This window comes from Panthera tigris, chromosome F3 (genome assembly GCF_018350195.1).
Source record: "Panthera tigris isolate Pti1 chromosome F3, P.tigris_Pti1_mat1.1, whole genome shotgun sequence".
Lineage (NCBI taxonomy): Eukaryota > Metazoa > Chordata > Mammalia > Carnivora > Felidae > Panthera > Panthera tigris.
This window is the reverse complement of record NC_056678.1, coordinates 22,877,207-22,890,497: the sequence shown is the minus strand read 5'-3', so window position 1 is coordinate 22,890,497 and position 13,291 is coordinate 22,877,207. Positions and strand designations below refer to the sequence as shown.

Below are 13,291 nucleotides of genomic sequence, written 5' to 3'. Positions count from 1 at the left end.
GTTTAAGTGTCATGTGGGGTATACAGATAAATAAAATAAAGTAAAATAAAATAAAATAAAACAAAACAGCATTGCCTACTGGATAGAAATCTGTTATATAAATTGGGTGACCTGGTGCCTAATCCTGTCTTCGCTTATCAGCTATTGTTGGCAAGTCATTACTTTTTCTGTAATTGAAATCCTCAATCAGTAAAATGCTGCATGTGCATGTCAGGGAAGCCCATGTAGATTAACACAAAGATGTCTGGAAGACATTTTGAGGTATTTTAGAAAAAGAATGCATTGTGATTTTATAACATCATGATGATGTTGTTATTTATCTGGCTCCAAAGAGGCCTCTTTTCGTTTCCAAATTGAAGGCCCAGAAATCATTTTCCCTAACATGAGGTTTTCCATGGAAATGCAGAAAATAGTATTTGGAACTTGTGTTTATGCATATTCTTCTGTGTTTTCTCTTCATGCCCATTATTTTGTATTTAGCCTTATTTTTTCCCCCGTTAACAATTACTCCTTTCTCTTGTCACTTATTTCTTTGTAGAGGGCTATTTGGCTAGTAAGAAACAATCTTAAATTTTGTTTCAGTATGAAACGCACATGGGCAAAGGGAGGCTGGGCTTTGTATTAAAAATGGCGTCTTGGCTCTCTTTGCCTCATCTGGGGTTCTCTTGCATCTTGGCTTTCTTTGACTTCCTTGGAAATCTGTTCTATGGCTCAGTCTGGTTCCAGCAATTGCAATGTATCATTGTGCAAACCTTTGCTAGCTGCAAATACCCTCTTAAAAATGTATTTAACCACAGATTTCAATCTGCAAATTATTAATGTTAAAACTATTTGAAGAAGGACACATTTCCAGATACCAAGCCAGCATGAAGCTTTTACATAAATCAAATATGGCAGAACCAAATTAATACTATTGAATTTTTCCCAGCATCTAGGTTTGGGCCATAGCGATGGCCTAATTACCCATTTGTGGTTAGCATCATCATATCGTATACCATGTGTCACCCTAATGCTACATTTGCCAGCATTGCATATGGAACCTTTCCCCCTTCAGGCTTGTTAAAAGTTAAATGGAATGAAGGGACATGCTTTTTTGACTTGCCTCTGGCAACATGAGATGACTTTTTGTTTTTCAATGTTTTGTTTTTCTCGTCCTCAGTTTCAGTATAATGTCACCAGCTAAAATATGTCCCTTTAAATTTGAACCTATGAGGTATATGTGTGCATGTGTGTGGTAGAGTAGGAGAGAGAAAAGGTCATGGAGCACCATGTTAAATGTAAGTTTTATTGATGAAAAATTGGCCTAAAAGACAGATGGAAAAGATGTACCTTCTGGGGTACTCCCTTTATCCCATATGAGAAGAATTAGGTTAAGATTGGGCTTGGATGGTAGTACAGAATGCCCTTCTGAGAAGGTGCTTTAAATTCTAGCTTGGCTCGGTCTCTTACTGTGGGCTGGGAGACTGGGGATCAGTAGGTGCGTGCCACACTGACTTAGAGTCCGGAGAGATTGGCAGGAGCGCACCCAGCGCCCAGGGTTGCCCACTTGACCAAAGCACGTGGTATGCTAACATTGCAAAATCAACTGCCGTGATTTTGAGAGCTCACAGGGAAGTATGTTGGGGAGAGTGTCACCATTGTGGGAACAAAGAGTACAGAAAATCATAAGAATCCTCAGCATGGCCGTTGTCATTTTTCAGTTCTCCTTGGCAAGTCCTTATTCTCTCTTTGACCAAAATCCTCCATTAGCAAAATGCTAGAATATATTTTACCTGTGTTTCTTGGGGTAGAAGGAGCAAATGTTTGGAAAGAGAGAAGGAGGGAAACTAAACTTCATTGTGCTTACATGCATTTTCTCTTTTAATCCTGTGAGGTAGTCTTTGTTTGTTTATACCATATATCATATTACAGATAATAAGGTTAAGCTCTGAGAGGTCTAGTAACTTACTGAAGGCCAAATAGCAGCAAAGTGGAAGCTGGAGTTCTGGCCCAAGCATTTGGATTTAGAATATATGTTTGGATTAGTATATACTAAACCTTTCTCTCCCACTCACCCTCAAATACTGTTATCCAGAGTAGAAGTCTGTCTATATTAAAAATCACCTTAGCTTGTTCTCTTCTGTAAGCCATTACTCAGTGAATTAAATTTAACTGATTTTAGCCTATTGGTTTCATGAGTTTGAAATGTATGATATTGCCTTCTATTTTGATTTTTGTTTTTAAAAGAGTTCGAGGATTATTGCAAAGTTTTGACATTTCTCTAACGCCAACACAGCGGACCTAAGGAGGACATAGTTTCGTCTATGCATTTATTTGAGTGACATTATAAAATACTCAATTCAGCATATCTGTACACACATATGTGAGACATTGTGCCCAGCCTTCCCTCCTCCTCACTTCTCAACCCCCCCCAGAGAGAGAGAGAGAGAGAGAGAGAGAGAGAGGTAGTGAAAATTAATATTACATTAGAATACATGATGGTTTTCTTTTATTTTTGTGGAATATGTAAAACATGTGGAACCTGAAATAGAATTTACTATTGACAGATAAACACACAAACCAGCTTTTAAGTAATAGATGCTTTAATCTATATTAGAGGTTTGGTTGGAGTTTTGCCATATTGTTTAAATTAGCCCCATAGTTTAGAGTGGGCTTTTGTAGGGAGCCATTGTAATTTTCATCCCTTAGACACTGGTATTTTCATGAGCTGAAGTTAAATGTCTCAAGGGATAGTGGAATATCATTAAAACATTTCCTGAGCTTGCTTGGGCTGTAGATTGGTATGCCCAAGTCTGCTCTTAGAAGAACAGAGCTTTTGTTTTGTTTTGTGAGGAAATGATCTTGCCCCCAAATGCAATTTTTCTTTTTAATGGAGATTTAAAAAAATATTTTTCAGAAAAAAAATCGTTCAAGTAATTCACTAAAAATGTTTCATACTTAGCTTGAAGAAATCATGGGGATTTTATTATTTTTATTTGCCTTTTAATACCTATGTAATCAACAAATTCAAAATATTTGGTTAACCCAAGATTTTCTGAAAAATTATGAAATAAAGCTTCTTAGACATGTTGAGACAGAGAAATAAAAACATTTAACACTTGTTTTCATTAGAAATTCAAAGAATTCTAAATTATTTTAATAAAATTAAAATTCACCTATAGTATTTGTTACGACTTTTCCACCACTGATATCTATAAAGCAATAAAAAGCAGTAAAGAGCAGGGTACCTTATTAATGTAACTTGACAGACATATTTTATGTTCTAGCTTTGGCAGCTGGGTGAATGGGTTTTCTGTGAGTTAAGGGAAGGAACAAGGGTGTGTGAGAACACAGTGAGCTGTTGGGGTCTTAGTAATTTGGTAGTTTTTGTAATCACACAAGCTAGTAATCACAGAGACACTGGCAAAAACTCCAGGGAGGTTTAGCATGACATGGTATTCGGACCTCAGTATGCTTAAGTAACATTTTGAAATCATCATAATCTCACTATGGTATAATAAAGAATGATTGATCACACTAATTATAAAGCATGTCATACACCTTGATTACTTTGTGATGTTGTAAAATAATACTGTAATTCTTAGACAATAGGAATATCGTCGTAGCTTTTAACTGAGTTATGCCACCAGTTGTAGCAATTGAATGACATATGACATAGATATTTTCTCTACCACGTTTCTAAGTGGTTATTTCTGTGACTGTGGCCCTGTGATTACACTAGAGGTACCTTGTGATGACCTTTTAATAATTTCAGTGACTCTGCCCTGGTTGTTGGCAGAGGCAATTTTATATGGTACCTCTTAGCTCCTGTGGGCTCAGGCAAGACACCTCTGGTCCAGAGTTAGAGACAATCTCTGAATTTACTTCTTACCAGTGTAGTCATTAACTCTATGCTTTTCTTTCTTTCTTTCTTGCTTTCTTTCTTCTTTTTTCTTTTTCCTTCTTTTTTCTGTCCTTCTCTGGGCTTTACCTGCTAAGAACTATGGGATCTGCAACATTAAACAGTCTTTCTGTTTTAAAGACCTTTGGTACTTGAGTATTTGTCAGATCCTTCCTTCTTCAAAAATATCTGTTCTGGTTCCATTCCTCTGAGACACTCTTCAGTCCTTTTCGATTGGTCCCTGCAGACAGTTCCTCCTATCATTCATGAAATACACACACACACACCCACACCCTAAGAAGTCTCCTGATCAAAACAAAAACAGTAAGAACAAAAACTTGCTGTTCCAACCTAACAACTCCTTCAAACTGCTACTTTAATATCATGCATTCCTTCGTTGTCAAATTTATTGAAAGCACATTTTAAACCTACTCGAAATTTCCACTTCCTAATCACCCCTTCCTGTATTCTTTGTAATAAAGCTACTATTCTCCAGTGGTCGCCAACAACATACTTGTTGCCAAAGCAAACAGTAATTTGGTCAGTCTCATTCTCCTTCCCTTTTTTGTAGACTGTGATGCTACTGACTCTTTCCAGAACACTGTCTTTATGCTTGATTTTCATACCACTGCTTTATCCTTCTTGTGGAGCTTTGTGATAAGACAAATTTGGTGGGAATCTCAGACTCTCAGTGTGATTCTTAATAACTGCATATGGGCACCTTATTTAACTGGTAGGCCTCCATATCCGGAGGCGTAGAAGAGAAGAGAGGAAGGGCTGTTTGATGACTTGATGAAGGCCTAGAGGAGTGCTTTTTCAATGGGGCCCCATCAGCATTTAGGGTTGGACAATTTTTCCTAGTGAAGGACTCTTCCAGGCATTGCAGGATATTTGGCATTCCTGACCTCCAGGCACTAATTGCTGGTTGCACTCCCCACTGTGCTAACCAAAAAATGCCCCACACATTCCCAAATGCCCTCTGCTGAGGTGATACTCTGCTGGGTGAGGTGAAGTCATGGTTAACTTTTTTCCTCTGAAAGTCCGTGGCATCACATAGAAGCCCTTTCTCACTTACTTCTTTTGAGAGGCTAGGGTGGTGTGTAAGGTCCAGCATCATTTATTTCTATTACCTGTATCATAAAATGTGCACCTCCCATATTATCCTATTCAGACTTTTCCAAACATACTTTTCCAGTTCCAAGTATCTATCTTTATGGATGTGGTAATGTCATGCTTGAGAAGTACCTGCTCATATTTGCTCATATTTTGGATTTCACTTAGACCTAAATGCCTTGACCCCCAGATATGGGAGCTGCTCCTGTGAGCTCCTTTACCACCTGCAGAGCGTTTATCATATTGGAATCCACAGCTCCTTTTCATATCTGTCTCTCTCGGCACGCTGCAGGACAGAGACTCCCATCTTGTTCATGCCTGTTGTAGTGTTTGGCGCATGGTAGGCCTTCAATAAATATTTGCTATTATGTGAATACAACAAAAAGGAAGGAAAGTATGGTAAGAATCAGAAAAATGTTTAGGTAGAAAAGAAGTGGAAAGAGCTCATGTTAACTGGCCACACACATTGGGGTGATGTGCATTGTGTTAAGAAGTTCAAGTGTAAGAGGGAGGTTTCGCTGCTCTGTTATCTGGACAGAGCCAACAAGGAAAAAATGGGCGATGAAGTAGCACATGCTCCCATTTGCACTTAGAAGAGATGTCTTTGTGGTAAACGTAACTTTTTATGGAAGTAATTTTCAAAAACCCCAGAACAGGATTGAAGAAAATGTAAAGTTGAAATCAGAAACATGGGGGATTGTGATTATTTAGAAAGATTTGCAAAGATCAGGCTTGGGAAAGGAGGGAGAGTTAAGATTTCTTGTAACAAAAGTAAATTAAAAAAAAAGCAGTGTGCTGTATGTCTTTAATGCAGAGATTTAAATGGATTTTGAGAATTTCATTTTTCATAATCTCTGAACTCCTTATCTTTATCATTGAAGATATTTTTAAAATAAACCCTTATTTTAAAATTCAGCCTTTTCTGGTTGCCAGATTACATTCCCAAAATTATTCTATATTCTCTTATGAGCATGTCTTCAATTCTCTATCCATTTACTTTTTGTAGCTATTATTAGTTGGCACAGCTGGTTTGCATAGAAGCCTTTTTCCCCTTAGCCCATAGATAGATATTAAGTGCTACTCAGTGGACACAAACACATCTGGCCTTAAATCTTAACTTTATTGATGCTGTTGCAGGATTTTTTACCTCAATACCTGGATTTGTTGTCTCGCTGCTTCGAAGAATGAAGAGGTGAACACAGAATGAGCAGCAGGCAAAAGTTTATTAGAGTGTAAGATCAGAGAAGTATGAAAGCTCTCTTTGCAGAGAAGGGGACATTGGAAAGTGAATGCCCATGGACCATAGTCAAGGATCCTTGTCTTATATGTGTTTTTCCCCACCTGGGGACCTCAGGTCCTATCCTTTCCCTCTCTATTTTATCCTATCTTTTCCTTTCATAATGCTGTGTAAGCTTTTATGTGGTTCAAGAGACAGGATACCAGTTTGCTTTCCTACTAATGTTCTAATTTTGTCAGTACAAACTGTTCTGTAGCTACTAAACCAAATCATTGGCCAAGGGTCTTTGCAGTTTTCTTACGCTGTAGTCAAGAAAGCTAGAAAAGAGACTTAGGACATTACAGTTAACTGTTGTTACACCTCTTGTTTGGAAATAAAAATTTAATTAATGCTTAAAACCAGATGAATTCACTTTTTTTCAAAATACTTTTTTTGCTGATTTTATTCAGTAATTTTTGAACCATTAGCTTCCTGAGTATATTTATGTCTTTGTATAAGAAAAAACAACAAAACTGGAGTACTCAGAGGGACTAAATTAGCCATGATTGGTTCATATATTCAGATTGAGTGTTGTAATTTTTAATACATCATAAATGTAGAGGACAATCCTAAATAGTTCAAGCAAACCCATGTAAATCCTGAGCTTGGAATAGGTGATTTAGTCTCTTTTGCTCTGGGATATGCTTCACCCAAGGATAAGCCCAGATGAGAGTGAAGAGTGCTGATGGGTAGATGGATTGACTAATTGAATAAACATTTATAAAATGCATTGTATAAAATGGAATGTGTGTTCCAGGCAGTGAAGGTATAAAAATGAGTAAATAGATATGAAAAAATAGCAGTAACAACAATTCAAAACATATACAATAGAAGTTATTTTATTTTTTAATGTTTATTTATTTTTGAGAGGTTGTGAGGGAAGGGGAGGAGAGAGAGGGAGACAGAAGATCCAAAGTGGGCTCCATACTGATAGCAGAGAGCCCTATGCGGGGCTCAAACTCTTGAACTCTGAGATCATGACTTGAGCTGAAGTCAGATACTCAAGCTCAACCGGCTCAGCCATCCAGGGACCCCTAGAAGTTATTTTAGAAGGACAGTTCAGAAGATAGTGATAACATTGGTTGGCTCTCTTGGTAAAGGGCCATCACCATGCTAATAACGAGCAATTATTTGTGCTTGAATGGACCGTATAGTCTAAATCTTTAAGAATTGCTTAAACTAACATTTTAAGTGCTGATTGATGTCAAAAGAATAGTGATAGCAAATATTGAAATTAGTAATTTTTTAAACAGGGGAAAGGGTGGGGCACCTGGGTGGCTCAGTCAGTTAAGTGTCTGACTCGTGGTTTCAGCTCAGGTCATGATCTCACATTTTGTGAGTTCGAGTCCTGCATTGAGCTCTGCACTGCCTGCTTAGGATTCTCTCTCTCTCCCTCTCTCTTTGCCCCCCACCCCCCACACACTCACTCTCAAAAAATAAATAAATAAACTTAAAAAAGTAAACAGGGGAAAGGAAAGCATTTAAAAAATCATCCAGGTTTTAGAGGGACATTTTTCAAATAATATGTACATCCAGGAAGATTCTGGTGCACTCCACCTGAGGGTTAAGCATTACGTTTTCTTTCTCTCCATCATTTGAGAATCACTGCATGTAATGTGAGATATTTACTGATTGGAGTGTCTCGTGCAGATGGTCTATGTGCAGACCTAAAAGTTGGTTCAGAACCAGTATGTTAAGTTTTTGTTGAGAACTATCAAAAGGTTGAGCCACAAAAAAAAAAAAAAAAAAAAGTTGAGCCATTAACTGTGTTTAATTAGAAAAGTAAAACCTATGCATTCCAAATGCTAATAATTTCTGACTCTAATGACATTAATTTACCACCACCAATGCCATTTCTTGATATCTGTGAGACTTCTTTATAACTCAGCAGCTCTGGGAAGTGTTATTATTTGCTTCAATGATCCAGTGTTTTGTCTTTATTTGATACATATTCTTGTCATTTTTGTTTTCTCCCTCTAAAAGGAGGGTGCTGTAGCATGGACACTCTAACAAGTTTGTAATGCAGTCATATTCCCAGACCCAGATGATGTATTTAGTCATGCCTTATTGAATGTATATGCAGGACACTGATTAAAAAAAAAAAAAAGTGTTGTAATAACATGGCCAAAATATGACTTTTGTAAGGAAAATGAAAGCAATACCACTATATTTAGAATTCTTAGATTAGAACCTTAGCAGGAATTTTTAGATTAGAACCTTAACGTTTGGAAGATTTATATTGGTCTGAAATTGTTTCCATTTCCCATTAGAATCCACTCTCTATTTCTGGGGAGCAGCTAGAAATCTTGGCTTTCTGGTGAAGGAATAATGTGTGTGTACGTTGCATTAGAAAGAAGTAAGCGTACCTTCATAAGCGTGCTCCATACTGAACTTTATACAAAATGGTCCCACGACTGAATGTCAAATAAATAGACTTTGAAAGGTAGGAGTGGTCATAATTGAGATTGTGAAGTTTCTTTCCCATAGTAATTGGCCACTATCTGACAGAAGCTATAGTGCCTTCGACTTACTTATAACTTTCTGTTGCCAATCCAAATATTTCAGTTTCCTGGCTGTCCAAGAAATGTGCATTTTTATCTTGTTACTTCATATAATCACAGAATCCTAAAAAAATAAATTAAAGAATCATTTTAGAATCTTTTCCCAAGAGAAACCCTTTTTCCCCCCAAGGAGCTGCACGTTGAGTTGGTTGTATTACAAATCATCAATTTCTGACTGTTGAAATGACCTTGTAGTAACATACTGCATTTGGTGCCCTCATGCCAAGGACGCAACTCAAGAAGTCATGATGAGCATTTGGGTGCCAAATTCTACTTTACAGTTCCTCATAGGAATGTCTTGAGTGTGGGGATCCCTCCTCATTGCCTAAAGTTCTCAGAAAAAGATGTGATCTCTGTTTATATTGATAGGTCATAAAGAGGAACATGTCCAGCATATGAAAAATAAGGATTTTCTCACCTCTTCAATCCTAGAAAAAGAACTAAGAACTACTTAGGAAAAGAACTACTTAAAGAACTGAGGTTTTGGGGTTTCCCTTCTATTTTATTTATTTTATTTATTTTTTGGTGGGGGAGAGAGAGAGTGTGAGCAGAGGAGGGGCAGAGGAAGAGGGAGAGAGGAGAGGGAGAATCTCAAGTGAGATCCACACCCAGAGTGGAGCCTAACTCAGGAGATCTCAGGACCTTCAGATCAGGACCTGAGCTGAAATCGAGAGTCAAAAGACTGAGCCACCCAGATGCCCTGGGGTGGGGGGGTTCCCGTTTAAATTGCAACACTGATTTCTTCCTCTTACAGGTTTTAAAAGATACATTACTGGAGGGGTTGTGGGAGGGGGGATGGGCTAAATGGGTAACGGGCATTAAGGAATCCACTCCTGAAATCATTGTTGCACTATATGCTAATTTGGATGTAAATTTAAAAACATATAATAAAAAAAAAGATACATTAAGTAACTTCAATGAAGGTGAAGGACTGTGTCTGTTTTGTTCCCTATTGTATCCCAAGGTCTAGCATATAATAAACATTCACTAAATATTTGTTGACTGACTAAATGAATAATAATGAATAATGTTAGTGATGCCTGCCATAGTTATGGCGCCTTATTTTTAACTATGTGTTAGATATCATCCTCATCTGTATAGACTTTAACAGTTCTAAGCTTTGATTTTTCCTTCTGTAAGTATGACTAATTTATATTATATTTGTTATAATATTAGTTGTTTTAAAGATTAGTGATAAGCACCTATTACATAGTAGGTACTTGTTAAATTGTTGGAAATCTTATGAATAATTATAAATGGAATAATGACCACTTTAGTTATTTCATGTTTCTGTTGTTTTGCAAATGAATTAGAGCTTGTAGTAAAAATTTCCGTGTGTCAAAGTATTTGAATTAACCGTATCCAATTTTATGAAATGTTCTACTCTTTATGAATGGTTTATGTTAAAGAGAAAGTAAGTGTCACCTACTGAAAATACGTTAGGCCATGAGTGAGACATGAATATTTGATAACCTCTCTTTCTATTTTATTTTTGTGGAAAATACAGCAGATTTGTATGGCTGCTAGGAGAATAAACTACATTGCACAAAGCAAAAGATGAACTGGTTTGGAAACATTTAAAAATAAAACAATCGCTGCAACAAAACAAATAGGCACAGAGGCATAGCACCTGGTGAATACTTGGTAGACAGGAGACGATATTTGTTTTCAGTTGAATTGAGTAGGACAACTCCTTACTGAATGGAAATCATGTACCGCTACTATGAAAGGCTTGCCTGGTTAGAGTTTGGTCAGTAATTCAGAATGATTCGTGTTAGTGATGAGTGCCGAAATAGAAAAAGCCAGTTGGCTAAGATATTATCACTTGCGTGCTAAGAAAAAAGAAATGTTTTGGAAAAAAAACAGCCAAATGACTGGATACACTTTTCTTCCCATTTTTTTTTTCTTGAATTTTCCAGAAACTTCAGGTTGTTCTGATAGTTCAGTGCTCTGAGTTTCTAGTTTGGTCATTTACTCTTTTATTCAACAAATATTGCTTCCATAACGTGCTAGGCCTTCACTTGGCATGGGGATGGTTGATAAGCAAAAACAGATGAAGTCCCTCTCCCTTTGGCTAACAGTCTTGTGGAGTGACCAAAATTGATTAAATAGTCAAACAGTTGAAAATGTATAATGTAACTTAGAGAGTATGATATAGTTGAGGCATTCAGGCAAGACTTTCTCAAGGTAGTGAAGGCAGAATTCAATGCCAAGGAGGAATAGGACTTAACCAGAAAAGAGGGTAGAAGGAAGAACCCTCTAGAGTAAGGACACAAAGGAAAGGTCCTATTGAATAAAGGTATGTAAGAGAAGCTGAAAGATATGGAAATAATTAGGAATTGCTGGAGGAGTAGGTAGAAGCCGGATCATGCAGGGACATTGTATTTAGTCAGTGCTTTAAGAGCTTCAACTTTATCCTAAAAACAGTAGGAAATTGCTAGAAGGTTTAATTGGTAGATGATGTAACCAGATTTATGTTTTAGAAAAATAGCCTTGGCTCCCTGGGGGGGGGAGTGTAGTTGAGAAGAGCTCATAGTAATTGATGGAAGAACTGTTAGGAACTGTTGCCATAGCCTAGGTCCTCTAAGACATAAAAGATGGTAGAGATAGCTGCTAGGACTAAGGTGGTTGATGAGATAAGGAAAAGTGGAAAGATTCAAGAGTTGTTTCGTGGGCAAAATGGATAAGATTCAAGAGTTGTTTCGTGGGCAAAATGGATAGGGTTTGGCGATGGTTTAGGTGATGGAGGAATGAGGCTGGAGGGGCTAAAAAATAACTCCTAAATTTTTGTATTGTACAGCTGGATGAATGTAGGTACTTTATGAGATGAGGGACAGTGGAAGAGAACTAGATTGAGGGGCGAGGTAAATCATAAATATTTCTTTTACATATTGAACCGTGTGTAACATAGAGACATTTTAGTAAATGTGTAGACTAGAGATGTACATTTCTGGGTCACCATTGCATAAGTTTGAACTGAACTCATTGGCATGGATGAGATCAGCTAGGGAAACTATAAATAAGGTGGCCTAGAGATGAGTCTTTAAGAACCGCAGAATCTTTACTGGCCAAGTAAGGAAGAATGAACATGTAATGGAGACACCCAGAAACAATGATAAAAGAGGAGGGAAAAAATCAGGACAATATTTTGTCAAGGTCACTAGGGACAGAGAGAGTGCTTCGAGATAGAGGGAGTCATGCCAAATGCTGTTGAGAGATCTTTCAAGATGTGGACTGAAAAGCACTTATTTGATTGAGTGTGTGATGAAAGTCACTGGTGACTTGACCCAGAGCTCTTTTGGTGAAGTGTTGGGAGAAAGAAGCCAAATTTGGCTAAAATTTGAGGCTTCAAGGGGAGATGAGGGAATGGTGAGCATAGACAAATATTTTGACAAGTTTGTGTATAGAGGAGAAGAGAAAATAGGTGGTGAAGGAGAATAAGGGGCACAGGGAGGTGGTTTTTCTATTTGTTTAAATTTGAGAAATTTGAAAGATTTAAGAGCTAATGGCCACTTTGGTTAATAATACTGTATTACATGTTTGAAAGTTGCTAGGAGAGTAGATCTTGCAAGTTCTCATCACAAGAAAAAAAAGTCTGTAGCTATGTACGGGGATGGCTCTTAACTAGACTTATTGTGGTGATCATTTCACAATGTATACTAATATTGAATCACTATGTTGTATCCCTGAAACTAATATAATGTTGCATGTCAATTATACCTCAATTTTTAAAAAAAAAGCGGCAGGAAAAAAAAATCTAATGGGAAAGAGAGAGGAGATCAATCTTAAATATATATAGTAGAGAGAGTGAATAATCCAGAAAATAAGGCTCCTACTGCATGTTTGGAATTCATTTTTTCTTTTTGTTTCCTAGAATTTGATTGTGTATTTGCACCAAACTTTAGGAAGAGGAATGTCAGAATTTTCTGTGAACTTCTTAGCACCCCCAAAGTGACCTTTACACAAAAGAAATGCCCTTTTTATTAAGTGCCTTCACTAAAATTAGCAGAACCAAGGAAATGAGGAGGAAATGATTTAGGAGAGTAAAAATGATGAGATAAGAAATAAAAAGAAAGCTAAATTCCTGTACACATACTTTAACTTTCATAATCCTCTTCAAGTGTGTGTGTGTGTGTATGTGTGTGTGTGTGTAGATAGATAGAAAGACAGACATTTTTATAACTATAAAGGAATTTCATTATAAACACTTATTCTTGTAACTCAAGTCTATAGAAACAAAGATGAATATTTTATCTGTGGAATGGAGGCAACATCTGGTCATTTAAACTGAAAGATCCATTATTTTTGTTTTTGGTAACATTTTTTTCCAGTCAGTTTTACCTTCCAAAAGAATTTGGGGTGGGAAAAAGAAAAGGAGTTGAAATACAGATTTCTAGCAGCAATGTTCTTCCAACATTTAAAGAATGAGATAGACATACGGCACAGGGAATATAGTCGACG

General features: G+C 37.0%; 1 protein-coding gene across 1 annotated transcript in view; it reads left to right on the top strand.

The window, feature by feature from the left end:
* HMCN1 (hemicentin 1) overlaps nucleotides 1-13,291 on the top strand; it is a 464,244-nt gene that overhangs the window by 46,797 nt on the left and 404,156 nt on the right. The window lies entirely within an intron of this gene.